Source organism: Biomphalaria glabrata, chromosome 10 (assembly GCF_947242115.1).
Source record: "Biomphalaria glabrata chromosome 10, xgBioGlab47.1, whole genome shotgun sequence".
Taxonomy (NCBI): domain Eukaryota; kingdom Metazoa; phylum Mollusca; class Gastropoda; family Planorbidae; genus Biomphalaria; species Biomphalaria glabrata.
The window spans coordinates 25,904,663-25,920,359 of NC_074720.1; the positions used below are offsets into that span (position 1 = coordinate 25,904,663).

At 39.9% G+C, this 15,697-nt stretch overlaps 1 protein-coding gene across 2 annotated transcripts in view; it reads right to left on the reverse strand.

The window, feature by feature from the left end:
* The window catches only part of LOC106074399 (adenosine deaminase AGSA-like), a 64,141-nt gene extending 51,441 nt beyond the window's left edge, over positions 1 to 12,700 (reverse strand). For both annotated transcript variants that reach the window (XM_056044387.1, XM_056044385.1), the window contains exon 1: positions 12,462 to 12,700. The gene's annotated coding sequence lies outside the window, so the exon portion shown is untranslated. The remainder of the gene's footprint in view (positions 1 to 12,461) is intronic.
* Between the last annotated feature and the right edge of the window lie 2,997 nt (positions 12,701 to 15,697).

The following is a 15,697-nucleotide window of genomic DNA, read 5'->3' on the forward strand; positions in this document are numbered from 1 at the left end:
CAGTCTTAAAACCTTCTATCACCTGCAATATGTCCTCCACACTGTAACACGTTTGCAGTCTTAAAACCTTCTATCACCTGCAATATGTCCTCCACACTGTAACACGTTTGCAGTCTTAAATCCTTCTATCACCTGTAACATGTCCTCCACACTGTAACACGTTTGAAGTCTTAAAACCTTCTATCACCTGTAACATGTCCTCCACACTGTAACACGTTTACAGTCTTAAAACCTTCTATCACCTGCAATATGTCCTCCACACTGTAACACGTTTGCAGTCTTAAATTCTTATATCACCTGTAACATGTCCTCCACACTGTAACACGTTTGCAGTCTTAAAACCTTCTATCACCTGCAATATGTCCTCCACACTGTAACACGTTTGCAGTCTTAAATCCTTCTATCACCTGTAACATGTCCTCCACACTGTAACACGTTTGAAGTCTTAAAACCTTCTATCACCTGTAACATGTCCTCCACATTGTAACACGTTTACAATCTTAAAACCTTCTATCACCTGCAATATGTCCTCCACACTGTAACACGTTTGCAGTCTTAAATCCTTCTATCACCTGTAACATGTCCTCCACACTGTAACACGTTTGCAGTCTTAAATTCTTTTATCACCTACAACATGTCCTCCACACTTTAACATGTTTGCAGTCTTAAATTCTTTTATCACCTGCAACATGTCCTCCACAATGTAACACGTTTGCAGTCTTAAATTCTTTTATCACCTGCAACATGTCCTCCACACTGTAACACGTTTGCAGTCTTAAATCCTTCTATCACCTACAACATGTCCTCCACACTATAACACGTTTGTAGTCTTAAAACCTTTTATCACCTGCAACATGTTCTTAACACTGTAACACGTTTGGAGTCTTAAATCCTTCTATCACCTGCAACATAACCTCCACACTGTAACACGTTTGCAGTCTTAAATCCTTCTATCACCTGTAACATGTCCTCCACACTGTAACACGTTTGCAGTCTTAAATCCTTCTATCACCTGCAACATAACCTCCACACTGTAACACGTTTGCAGTCTTAAATCCTTCTATCACCTGTAACATGTCCTCCACACTGTAACACGTTTGCAGTCTTAAATCCTTCTATCGACTGCAACATGTCCTCCACACTGTCACGTTTGCAGTCTTAAATTCGTATATAACCTGCAACATGTCCTCCACACTGTAACAAGTTTGCAGTCTTAAATCCTTCTATCACCTGCAACATGTCCTCCACACTGTAACAAATTTGCAATCCTAAATTCTTATATCACCTGCAACATGTCCTCCACACTGTAACACGTTTGCAGTCTTAAATCCTTCTATCACCTGTAACATGTCCTCCACACTGTAACACGTTTGCAGTCTTAAATCCTTCTATCACCTGTAACATGTCCTCCACACTGTAACACGTTTGCAGTCTTAAATCCTTCTATCACCTGTAACATGTCCTCCACACTGTAACACGTTTGCAGTCTTAAATCCTTCTATCACCTGTAACATGTCCTCCCCACTGTAACACGTTTGCAGTCTTAAATCCTTCTATCACCTGTAACATGTCCTCCACACTGTAACACGTTTGCAGTCTTAAAAACTTCTATCACCTGTAACATGTCTTCCACACTGTAACACGTTTGCAGTCTTAAATCCTTCTATCACCTGTAACATGTCCTCCACACTGTAACACGTTTGCAGTCTTAAATCCTTCTATCACCTGTAACATGTCCTCCACACTGTAACACGTTTGCAGTCTTAAATCCTTCTATCACCTGTAACATGTCCTCCACACTGTAACACGTTTGCAGTCTTAAATCCTTCTATCACCTGTAACATGTCCTCCCCACTGTAACACGTTTGCAGTCTTAAATCCTTCTATCACCTGTAACATGTACTCCACACTGTAACACGTTTGCAGTCTTAAAAACTTCTATCACCTGTAACATGTCCTCCACACTGTAACACGTTTGCAGTCTTAAATCCTTCTATCAACTGCAACATGTCCTCCACACTTTAACACGTTTGAAGTCTTAAATCCTTCTATCACCTGTAACATGTCCTCCACACTGTAACACGTTTGCAGTCTTAAATCCTTCTATCACCTGCAACATATCCTCCACACTTTAACACGTTTGCAGTCTTAAATCCTTCTATCACCTGCAACATGTCCTCCACAATGTAACACATTTGCAATCCTAAATTCTTATATCACCTGCAACATGTCCTCCACACTGTAACACATTTGCAGTCATAAATCCTTCTATTACCTGCAATATATCTTTCACACTGTAACATATTTGCAGTCTTAAATCCTTCTATCACCTGTAACATGTCCTCCACACTGTAACACGTTTGCAGTCTTAAATCCTTCTATCACCTGTAACATGTCCTCCCCACTGTAACACGTTTGCAGTCTTAAATCCTTCTATCACCTGTAACATGTCCTCCACACTGTAACACGTTTGCAGTCTTAAATCCTTTTATCACATGTAACATGTCCTCCACACTGTCACGTTTGAGGTCTTAAATCCTTCTATCACCTGCAACATGTTCTCCACACTGTAACACGTTTGCAGTCTTAAATCCTTCTATCACCTGTAACATGTTTTCCACACTGTAACACGTTTGCAGTCTTAAAACCTTCTATCACCTGCATCATTTCCTCCACACTGTAACACGTTTGCAGTCTTCAATTCTTTTATCAACTGCAACATGTCCTCCACACTGTAACACGTTTGCAGTCTTAAATCCTTCTATCACCTGCAACATGTCCTCCACACTGTAACACGTTTGCAGTCTTAAATCCTTCTATCACCTGTAACATGTCCTCCACACTGTAACACGTTTGCAGTCTTAAATCTATCTATCACCTGCAACATGTCCTCCACACTGTAACACATTTGCAGTCCTAAATTCTTATATCACCTGCAACATGTCCTCCACACTGTAACACGTTTGCAGTCTTTAATCCTTCTATCACCTGTAACATGTCCTCCACACTGTAACACGTTTGCAGTCTTAAATCCTTCTATCACCTGCATCATTTCCTCCACACTGTAACAAGTTTACAGTCTTAAAACCTTCTATCACCTGCATCATTTCCTCCACACTGTAACAAGTTTTCAGTCTTAAATCCTTCTATCACCTGCATCATTTCCTCCACACTGTAACACATTTGCAGTCTTAAATCTATCTATCACCTGCAACATGTCCTCCACACTGTAACACATTTGCAGTCTTAAATTCTTTTATCAACTGCAACATGTCCTCCACACTGTAACACGTTTGCAGTCTTAAATTCTTTTATCAACTGCAACATGTCCTCCACACTTTAACACGTTTGCAGTCTTAAATCCTTCTATCACCTGCAACATGTCCTCCACACTGTAACACGTTTGCAGTCTTAAATCCTTCTATCACCTGTAACATGTACTCCACACTGTAACACGTTTGAAGTCTTAAATCCTTCTATCACCTGTAACATGTCCTCCACACTGTAACACGTTTGCAGTCTTAAATCCTTCTATCACCTGCAACATATCCTCCACACTTTAACACGTTTGCAGTCTTAAATCCTTCTATCACCTGCAACATGTCCTCCACAATGTAACACATTTGCAATCCTAAATTCTTATATCACCTGCAACATGTCCTCCACACTGTAACACATTTGCAGTCATAAATCCTTCTATTACCTGCAATATATCTTTCACACTGTAACATATTTGCAGTCTTAAATCCTTCTATCACCTGTAACATGTCCTCCACACTGTAACACGTTTGCAGTCTTAAATCCTTCTATCACCTGTAACATGTCCTCCACACTGTAACACGTTTGCAGTCTTAAATCCTTCTATCACCTGTAACATGTCCTCCACACTGTAACACGTTTGCAGTCTTAAATCCTTTTATCACCTGTAACATGTCCTCCACACTGTCACGTTTGAGGTCTTAAATCCTTCTATCACCTGCAACATGTTCTCCACACTGTAACACGTTTGCAGTCTTAAATCCTTCTATCACCTGTAACATGTCTTCCACACTGTAACACGTTTGCAGTCTTAAAACCTTCTATCACCTGCATCATTTCCTCCACACTGTAACACGTTTGCAGTCTTCAATTCTTTTATCAACTGCAACATGTCCTCCACACTGTAACACGTTTGCAGTCTTAAATCCTTCTATCACCTGCAACATGTCCTCCACACTGTAACACGTTTGCAGTCTTAAATCCTTCTATCACCTGCAATATAACCTCCACACTGTAACACGTTTGCAGTCTTAAATCCTTCTATCACCTGTAACATGTCCTCCACACTGTAACACGTTTGCAGTCTTAAATCCTTCTATCGACTGCAACATGTCCTCCACACTGTCACGTTTGCAGTCTTAAATTCTTATATCACCTGCAACATGTCCTCCACACTGTAACAAGTTTGCAGTCTTAAATCCTTCTATCACCTGCAACATGTCCTCCACACTGTAACAAATTTGCAATCCTAAATTCTTCTATCACCTGTAACATGTCCTCCACACTGTAACACGTTTGCAGTCTTAAATCCTTCTATCACCTGTAACATGTCCTCCCCACTGTAACACGTTTGCAGTCTTAAATCCTTCTATCACCTGTAACATGTCCTCCACACTGTAACACGTTTGCAGTCTTAAATCCTTCTATCACCTGTAACATGTCCTCCACACTGTAACACGTTTGCAGTCTTAAATCCTTCTATCACCTGTAACATGTCCTCCCCACTGTAACACGTTTGCAGTCTTAAATCCTTCTATCACCTGTAACATGTCCTCCACACTGTAACACGTTTGCAGTCTTAAAAACTTCTATCACCTGTAACATGTCTTCCACACTGTAACACGTTTGCAGTCTTAAATCCTTCTATCACCTGTAACATGTCCTCCACACTGTAACACGTTTGCAGTCTTAAATCCTTCTATCACCTGTAACATGTCCTCCACACTGTAACACGTTTGCAGTCTTAAATCCTTCTATCACCTGTAACATGTCCTCCACACTGTAACACGTTTGCAGTCTTAAATCCTTTTATCACCTGTAACATGTCCTCCACACTGTCACGTTTGAGGTCTTAAATCCTTCTATCACCTGCAACATGTTCTCCACACTGTAACACGTTTGCAGTCTTAAATCCTTCTATCACCTGTAACATGTTTTCCACACTGTAACACGTTTGCAGTCTTAAAACCTTCTATCACCTGCATCATTTCCTCCACACTGTAACACGTTTGCAGTCTTCAATTCTTTTATCAACTGCAACATGTCCTCCACACTGTAACACGTTTGCAGTCTTAAATCCTTCTATCACCTGCAACATGTCCTCCACACTGTAACACGTTTGCAGTCTTAAATCCTTCTATCACCTGTAACATGTCCTCCACACTGTAACACGTTTGCAGTCTTAAATCTATCTATCACCTGCAACATGTCCTCCACACTGTAACACATTTGCAGTCCTAAATTCTTATATCACCTGCAACATGTCCTCCACACTGTAACACGTTTGCAGTCTTTAATCCTTCTATCACCTGTAACATGTCCTCCACACTGTAACACGTTTGCAGTCTTAAATCCTTCTATCACCTGCATCATTTCCTCCACACTGTAACAAGTTTACAGTCTTAAAACCTTCTATCACCTGCATCATTTCCTCCACACTGTAACAAGTTTTCAGTCTTAAATCCTTCTATCACCTGCATCATTTCCTCCACACTGTAACACATTTGCAGTCTTAAATCTATCTATCACCTGCAACATGTCCTCCACACTGTAACACATTTGCAGTCTTAAATTCTTTTATCAACTGCAACATGTCCTCCACACTGTAACACGTTTGCAGTCTTAAATTCTTTTATCAACTGCAACATGTCCTCCACACTTTAACACGTTTGCAGTCTTAAATCCTTCTATCACCTGCAACATGTCCTCCACACTGTAACACGTTTGCAGTCTTAAATCCTTCTATCACCTGTAACATGTACTCCACACTGTAACACGTTTGAAGTCTTAAATCCTTCTATCACCTGTAACATGTCCTCCACACTGTAACACGTTTGCAGTCTTAAATCCTTCTATCACCTGCAACATATCCTCCACACTTTAACACGTTTGCAGTCTTAAATCCTTCTATCACCTGCAACATGTCCTCCACAATGTAACACATTTGCAATCCTAAATTCTTATATCACCTGCAACATGTCCTCCACACTGTAACACATTTGCAGTCATAAATCCTTCTATTACCTGCAATATATCTTTCACACTGTAACATATTTGCAGTCTTAAATCCTTCTATCACCTGTAACATGTCCTCCACACTGTAACACGTTTGCAGTCTTAAATCCTTCTATCACCTGTAACATGTCCTCCACACTGTAACACGTTTGCAGTCTTAAATCCTTCTATCACCTGTAACATGTCCTCCACACTGTAACACGTTTGCAGTCTTAAATCCTTTTATCACCTGTAACATGTCCTCCACACTGTCACGTTTGAGGTCTTAAATCCTTCTATCACCTGCAACATGTTCTCCACACTGTAACACGTTTGCAGTCTTAAATCCTTCTATCACCTGTAACATGTCTTCCACACTGTAACACGTTTGCAGTCTTAAAACCTTCTATCACCTGCATCATTTCCTCCACACTGTAACACGTTTGCAGTCTTCAATTCTTTTATCAACTGCAACATGTCCTCCACACTGTAACACGTTTGCAGTCTTAAATCCTTCTATCACCTGCAACATGTCCTCCACACTGTAACACGTTTGCAGTCTTAAATCCTTCTATCACCTGCAATATAACCTCCACACTGTAACACGTTTGCAGTCTTAAATCCTTCTATCACCTGTAACATGTCCTCCACACTGTAACACGTTTGCAGTCTTAAATCCTTCTATCGACTGCAACATGTCCTCCACACTGTCACGTTTGCAGTCTTAAATTCTTATATCACCTGCAACATGTCCTCCACACTGTAACAAGTTTGCAGTCTTAAATCCTTCTATCACCTGCAACATGTCCTCCACACTGTAACAAATTTGCAATCCTAAATTCTTCTATCACCTGTAACATGTCCTCCACACTGTAACACGTTTGCAGTCTTAAATCCTTCTATCACCTGTAACATGTCCTCCCCACTGTAACACGTTTGCAGTCTTAAATCCTTCTATCACCTGTAACATGTCCTCCACACTGTAACACGTTTGCAGTCTTAAATCCTTCTATCACCTGTAACATGTCCTCCACACTGTAACACGTTTGCAGTCTTAAATCCTTCTATCACCTGTAACATGTCCTCCCCACTGTAACACGTTTGCAGTCTTAAATCCTTCTATCACCTGTAACATGTCCTCCACACTGTAACACGTTTGCAGTCTTAAAAACTTCTATCACCTGTAACATGTCTTCCACACTGTAACACGTTTGCAGTCTTAAATCCTTCTATCACCTGTAACATGTCCTCCACACTGTAACACGTTTGCAGTCTTAAATCCTTCTATCACCTGTAACATGTCCTCCACACTGTAACACGTTTGCAGTCTTAAATCCTTCTATCACCTGTAACATGTCCTCCACACTGTAACACGTTTGCAGTCTTAAATCCTTTTATCACCTGTAACATGTCCTCCACACTGTCACGTTTGAGGTCTTAAATCCTTCTATCACCTGCAACATGTTCTCCACACTGTAACACGTTTGCAGTCTTAAATCCTTCTATCACCTGTAACATGTCTTCCACACTGTAACACGTTTGCAGTCTTAAAACCTTCTATCACCTGCATCATTTCCTCCACACTGTAACACGTTTGCAGTCTTCAATTCTTTTATCAACTGCAACATGTCCTCCACACTGTAACACGTTTGCAGTCTTAAATCCTTCTATCACCTGCAACATGTCCTCCACACTGTAACACGTTTGCAGTCTTAAATCCTTCTATCACCTGTAACATGTCCTCCACACTGTAACACGTTTGCAGTCTTAAATCTATCTATCACCTGCATTATGTCCTCCACACTGTAACACATTTGCAGTCCTAAATTCTTATATCACCTGCAACATGTCCTCCACACTGTAACACGTTTGCAGTCTTTAATCCTTCTATCACCTGTAACATGTCCTCCACACTGTAACACGTTTGCAGTCTTAAATCCTTCTATCACCTGCAACATGTCCTCCACACTGTAACAAGTTTGCAGTCTTAAAACCTTCTATCACCTGCATCATTTCCTCCACACTGTAACAAGTTTGCAGTCTTAAATCCTTCTATCACCTGCATCATTTCCTCCACACTGTAACACATTTGCAGTCTTAAATCTATCTATCACCTGCAACATGTCCTCCACACTGTAACACATTTGCAGTCTTAAATTCTTTTATCAACTGCAACATGTCCTCCACACTGTAACACATTTACAGTCCTAAATTATTATATCACCTGCAACATGTCCTCCACACTGTAACACATTTGCAGTCTTAAATCCTTCTATCACCTGTAACATGTCCTCCACAATGTAACACATTTGCAGTCTTAAATCCTTCTATTACCTGCAACATGTCCTCCACACTGTAACACATTTGCAGTCTTAAATCCTTCTATCACCTGCAACATGTCCTCCACAATGTATTACATTTGCAGTCCTAAATTCTTATATCATCTGTAACATGTCATCCACACTGTAACACGTTTGCAGTCTTAAAACCTTCTATCACCTGTAACATGTCTTCCACATTGTAACACGTTTGCAGTCTTAAATCCTTCCATCACCTGCAACATATCCTCCACACTGTAACACGTTTGCAGTCTTAAAACCTTTTATCACCTGCAACATGTTCTTAACACTGTCACGTTTGCAGTCTTAATTTCTTCTATCACCCGCAACATGTCCTCCACACTGTCACGTTTGCAGTCTTAAATCCTTCTATCACCTGCAACATGTCCTCCACACTGGTACACGTTTGCAGTCTTAAATTCATCTATCACCCTGCGAAGAGAAACTGTGCCTCAACACCAAGAAGATAGAGTAGTGACGACAATGAACAACCAGTAACACCAGGATAACGTGAGAACCCCGACAAGCAGAGTACATTTCCAGTATAGGTCCACCAATTCAACTCAGTTTGGCATGCAACAAAAAATGTATCTTATTAATGTATATAAAAGAAATATTTTACATACAAAATATAATGTAAGCAACAATAATATGTCATAATGACATTGATGAAATCTCACACAAATAAATGCAGTGCTTTATCCTGATAATACAAGGTACAGTCACTAAGCACTGTATTGAGTAGTACTGTAACACAAACAGGTGTCTAGAATCTAAAAAAATATACTATCCTGCCAGGGCTCAGGAAATGAACACAAACGATTTATTCATTCGAACAAAACCTGACATGCGGTAAAACGCCGGAAATTCGTCTCTACAGTCTACAGGTAGAGCTTGTAGCTTTCAAAAATATTTTCACTACAGTCTATAGTCTACTGGTAGAGCTTGTAGCTTTCAGAAAGATCTTCACTACAGTCTACAGTCTACAGGTAGAGCTTGTAGCTTTCAAAAATATTTTCACTACAGTCTATAGTCTACTGGTAGAGCGTGTAGCTTTCAGAAAGATCTTCACTACAGTCTACAGGTAGAGCTTGTAGCTTTCAGAAAGATCTTCACTACAGTCTACAGTCTACTGGTAGAGCTTGTAGTTTTCAGAAAGATCTTCACTACAGTCTATAGTCTACTGGTAGAGCTTGTAGCTTTCAGAAAGATCTTCACTACAGTCTACTGGTAGAGCTTGTAGCTTTCAGAAAGATCTTCACTACAGTCTATAGTCTACTGGTAGAGCTTGTAGCTTTCAGAAAGATCTTCACTACAGTCTACAGTCTACTGGTAGAGCTCGTAGCTTTCAGAAAGATCTTCACTACAGTCTACAGTCTACTGGTAGAGCTTGTAGCTTTCAGAAAGATCTTCACTACAGTCTACTGGTAGAGCTTGTAGCTTTCAGAAAGATCTTCACTACGGTCTACTGGTAGAGCTTGTAGCTTTCAGAAAGATCTTCACTACAGTCTACAGTCTACTGGTAGAGCTTGTAGCTTTCAGAAAGATCTTCACTACAGTCTACAGGTAGAGCTTGTAGCTTTCAGAAAGATTTTCACTACAATCTACTGGTAGAGCTTGTAGCTATTTAGAAAGATCTTCACTACAATCTACTGGTAGAGCTTGTAGCTTTCAGAAAGATCTTCACTACAGTCTATAGTCTACTGGTAGAGCTTGTAGCTTTCAGAAAGATCTTCACTACAGTCTACAGTCTACTGGTAGAGCTTGTAGCTTTCAGAAAGATCTTCACTACAGTCTACTTGTAGAGCTTGTAGCTTTCAGAAAGATCTTCACTACAGTCTACTGGTAGAGCTTGTAGCTTTCAGAAAGATCTTCACTACAGTCTACAGGTAGAGCTTGTAGCTTTCAGAAAGATCTTCACTACAATCTACTGGTAGAGCTTGTAGCTTTCAGAAAGATCTTCACTACAGTCTACTGGTAGAGCTTGTAGATAGATTTTTTTGTTTAAATTTCTACAAGAACATTTTTTTTTCTCTTCGCGCAACACATTTTCTCCAATTCACATCGACAAATAATCAGTGAGAGAGTGACTTCAACTTCAGCCTTGATTAGTTGTTCATGTATATGTTTGGCGAAATGCTGGGTCAAATGAGGCAGCGATTGCACGAAGGCATCTACATCCGGTTTCGTTCAGACGGCAATGTGTTCAATCTTCGACGTCTACTATCCCTTACAAAAACAAAGTAGATGGTCATAACGGAGCTTCTCTATGCCGATGATTGCACCCTGCTAGCTCACAATTAAGATGATCTCCAGAACGCGATAAACGAATTTGCATACGCTGCCGCCTCTTTCGGTCTATCAATAAACCTCGGAAAAACAGAAGTCATGTTCCAGAAGTCATTCAATAATCCCCAAGGATCACCGTAAACGGACAGCCCCTTAATGTGGTAGACCACTTCACATATCTGGGTAGTATAGTGTCACTTTCAAGGTAAGTTGATGACCGTCTGGCCAGGGCCAGTAGCGCTTTTGGACGCCTTCAGGCGAAGGTTTGGCGGAATAAATCTCTCCGACTGCCAACAAAAATCAATGTCTACCAGGCGGCGGTTCTCTCAACCCTTCTATATGAACACTATACAGAAAACAACTAAGACTTCTTGAGCGCTTCCACCAAAGATGCTTGCGCTCCATCATAGACATACGGTGGCAAGACCGCACAACAAACAGTGATGTCCTTGCGAACGCCGGTATGGACAGTATAGAGGGACTTCTTATGGTCTGGCAGTTACGCTGGGTAGGCACGTATCCCGTATGGGAGAAGAACGTATGTCAAAGGCAGTCTTTTTTGGTGAGCTAAAAGGTGGTCGACGTAACAGAGGCGCCCCACGGAAACGCTTCAAAGACCAGCTTAGGCGTCAACTTTCCTTGGCTGACATAGAAGAGAGCAGCTGGTTGTATGCGGCTTCAGAACGAGACAGCTGGAGGTAACTCACAAAGGCCGCGGGATACACATTTGAGACCAAAAGAAAATCCTCTGCCGAGGACAAACGCAGACGGCGAAAAGAAAATCTAGATCGACCACCTGCGGACAATGGTTATACTTGCCCTGGTTGTGGCAAAATATGTAGGTCACAGCTGGGGCTGCGCAGCCACGGGAAATACTGCACTCCTCACTAATCTTCGGACTCGAAGACAAGCCTTGATATGATTATATGTTTCAGATGCTGGGCAAGGTGGAGTGTTTATACATTAAATGTTGTATATTGTACAGCTTACATGACATTCTTCTGTTCTTTAGGGACACGCGTAGGACGTAAACGTCTTTTTGTGTGTGTGTGAAGTTACGTCTGTATTTGGTAATATCAGATAAGATTTAATGGAGTAGAATAATGCATAGATGATATATACATTCATGGAGAGACTGAAGGGTGTAGAATTTTTTTTACAGTTTATATAGTATAGTGTTCCTCTCTCAACTTACAGTGACCATGTGTCAAAACCATTCAATTATTTCACTAGTCTCATTGCACTTGTTTCTTCATTTGTATAATGAATGCAAATTAAATTAATAATCGGCTTTTCACACAATATTTACGTATTTATTTACATATATATCAAATGTAAATTCCTATTTGTGTGTGTGTTCTGGGTAACGTATTTATGTTGAAACTATTTGTGTGTGTTCTGGGTAACGTATTTATGTTGAAACTATTTGTGTGTGTTCTGGGTAACGTATTTATGTTGAAACTATTTGTGTGTGTGTTCTGGGTAACGTATTTATGTTGAAACTATTTAAAAGACAATGTTTTCAAAGAGGAGATATAATACAACAACAAAACATTGTCCTCAACACGAAATAGCACTGACATGATCCTGGCCCTAGAAACACGTAAACAACACTTTCTAAGTACAAGCAAGACAAAAATTGCTTAGAACGCAGCCATCTTGTCGGCACTAGATTATTTCATGCACTGCAGTGGACCTGGTTAGTGCATCTTAAATTTAGATAAACATTATGTTACAAGGTAAACAGGGGAAGGAATGGCTGGTTTCACGCTGGCTCTAGAATCCTAAGCAATGTTTTACTCTATTAGCCTTCTGCTTCAGACCAGGACGTGTTCAGTTTACACAATTATATCAAGGTACCTGGCAGTGCCAGAGTAGGTGGGGGGGGGGGGAGAGAGAGAGAAGCGAATGTACTTTTAAAAAATGTGGACAAATGAGTGAACTAATTGAATGACGGTCACCAATGCTGCTGTTGGTGTGTTTCTCCCGCTCCTTAACCTGCAGTAAAAAGAAAATAAATTATTAAATTACTTGGAAGAGAAGAATTAGAATCTAGAAATGATTTCAGATTATAAGATGGAGAGGTGTCGGTTTTAGTGTTTCCACTGGTCCGCCCAACCACCCGTCAAGAGTATTGTAGGAATGCACATGTGTGTGTGTGTGTGTTCGTGTAGAGGGAATCACCGTTACAGTTTTACTTCTTTGAACATTTTCAAGTGGAGTTTGAAATCTTGCCCTCATTATGTTGAACACGTTGGACAATTATGAGATTCTAAAACATTTTTCGTTGGACCTTTAGAAATCATTACTCTAAATAGAGCTGGGTGGAAGTGGGCGCGGTGGTTGAGCGCTTGGCTTCCGAACCTTGGGTCCAGTGTTCGAATCTCGGTGAAGACTGAGATTTTGAATTTAAAGATTTTTAGGGCGCCGCTGAGTTCACCTAACTCTAATGACTTTCGTTGGGGAAAGTACAGACGGGTGGTCGTTGTGCTGGCCACATGACACCCTGCTCGTTAACCGTTGACCAAAGAAACGGATGACCTTATTATCATTGCCCTATAGATTGTAAGGTCTGAAAGGGGAACATTAGAACTGGGTGGATGCATGGGCGCCATTAAAACCCCGAAATAAAAAAATCACAGACTTCATTGAAATTCGAACCCGTCATCCTTCGGTTCGTAAGCCAAGCGCTTTACCACTTGGACATCGGGTCCCTTTGTAAAACCAAGACACTTTTAAAATGTCAAAAAGAAACAAATGCGATGTCTGAAGCTACGGGTGATTTGACAATAGATTGTTATTATTTGCGACATAATGGGACACAGATATTCTTGTAAGTGAACTGAACTTCAAGAAATTTCTGACAGACTTTGTTTAAGTTTAATTAGCTGCAAACAGAGTCTTTATAAACAATTAGTCTATATAAACATAATAAACTATTTGAGCATTTTAAAAATGTAAAAAATGTACACATTCTCTAATAAAGCCCTTGAAGAAGTCTGGAACGTTTAGAGATAATTGTTCGAAACGATCACATAGCCATGGGCGCCCGCAAGATGTGCAAGGTGGTGCACTTGCACCCCCCTGGATTCCGAGTAGCCAAATTCTTTTTTTTTCACCATCAGATCAATTGAAATCGAAATAGCAACTGAACAGTAGTGCCTCCACTAGTAACTGAAGTACATTTGTAGTAGACTAGCCTAGGCTTATCAAGAATTGATGGCTGACCATGCCCATGCACCCCCTCTGAATTCTGGGTAGCCAAATTTTAGCCAGTTGTTTACACCTTCAAATTAATTAACTTTTGCTAGGAAGCAACTTAACACGTAGAGCTTCCACTGAAATAAAGTGAATAAGGATAATTTATTATTGCAATAAACTAGAATAGGCTAATCTGTAGTTCGTATCCGTCCATGTGCGCTTTATTCAGGCTTGCAATTCAATATTTTATAGCACGTTAGTCGTGACGATTTGTTTTCATTTGCACAGAATTATATTATAACTATATTTAGTAAAGGCCAAGAAAATGATAAAAGTTTTTTTTTTTTGTTGTTGTTCTTTCGTCAAAAATATCCAAAAAGCAGCCTTAGTTCATTGCGCGTCTCACAGACTTAACCTTGTTATCAGTGACCTGAATGACGTTTCAGATATCCGTAATGCTGTTGGTGTCAAGCGAGAGCGTTGGTGCTAAATGTACCTCGTTTGTGTAAGACACAATAGACTGAGAAATACACATTCGCGCTTTAAGTCTCTTACCTATGAGAAGATCTTTGATTGTTTGGTGTATTTGAAAATGGTGGCTGTAAGGGAAACCAGACAAACTGCTTAGGTGTGATCAGTGCCTGCTTCTCATGTGTTTCTGATTTGTCTTTTAATTGTCGTCCAATCTTCATCTTTTCTTGAACCAGTTTCCGTGATGTTGCAGTCTGTCCATCTTAGCATAAGTGGCCGATCAACAGCACATCAGCAGTCAGAAAGATGCATGTGTTAGAGAGTAAAGATAGAAAGATGCATGTGTTAGAGAGTAAAGATAGAAAGATGCATGTGTTAGAGAGTAAAGATAGAAAGATGAATGTGTAAGGGAGTAAAGATAGAAAGATGAATGTGTAAGAGAGTAAAGATAGAAAGATGCATGTGTTAGAGAGTAAAGATAGAAAGATGCATGTGTTAGAGAGTAAAGATAGAAAGATGCATGTGTTAGAGAGTAAAGATAGAAAGATGAATGTGTAAGGGAGTAAAGATAGAAAGATGCATGTGTTAGAGAGTAAAGATAGAAAGATGCATGTGTTAGAGAATAAAGATAGAAAGATGCATATGTTAGAGAGTAAAGATAGAAAGATGAATGTGTTAGAAAATAAAGATGCATGTGTTAGAGAGTAAAGATAGAAAGATGAATGTGTTAGAGAGTAAAGATAGAAAGATGCATGTGTTAGAGAGTAAAGATAGAAAGATGCATGTGTTAGAGAATAAAGATAGAAAGATGCATATGTTAGAGAGTAAAGATAGAAAGATGAATGTGTTAGAAAATAAAGATGCATGTGTTAGAGAGTAAAGATAGAAAGATGAATGTGTTAGGGAGTAAAGATGCATGTGTTAGAGAATAAAGATAGAAAGATGAATGTGTTAGAGTATAAAGATGCATGTGTTAGAGAGTAAAGATAGAAAGATGAATGTGTTAGGGAGTAAAGATGCATGTGTTAGAGAGTAAAGATAGAAAGATGCATGTGTTAGAGAGTAAAGATAGAGAGATGCATGTGTTAGAGAGTAAAGATAGAAAGATGCATGTGTTAGAGAGTAAAGATAGAGAGATGCATGTG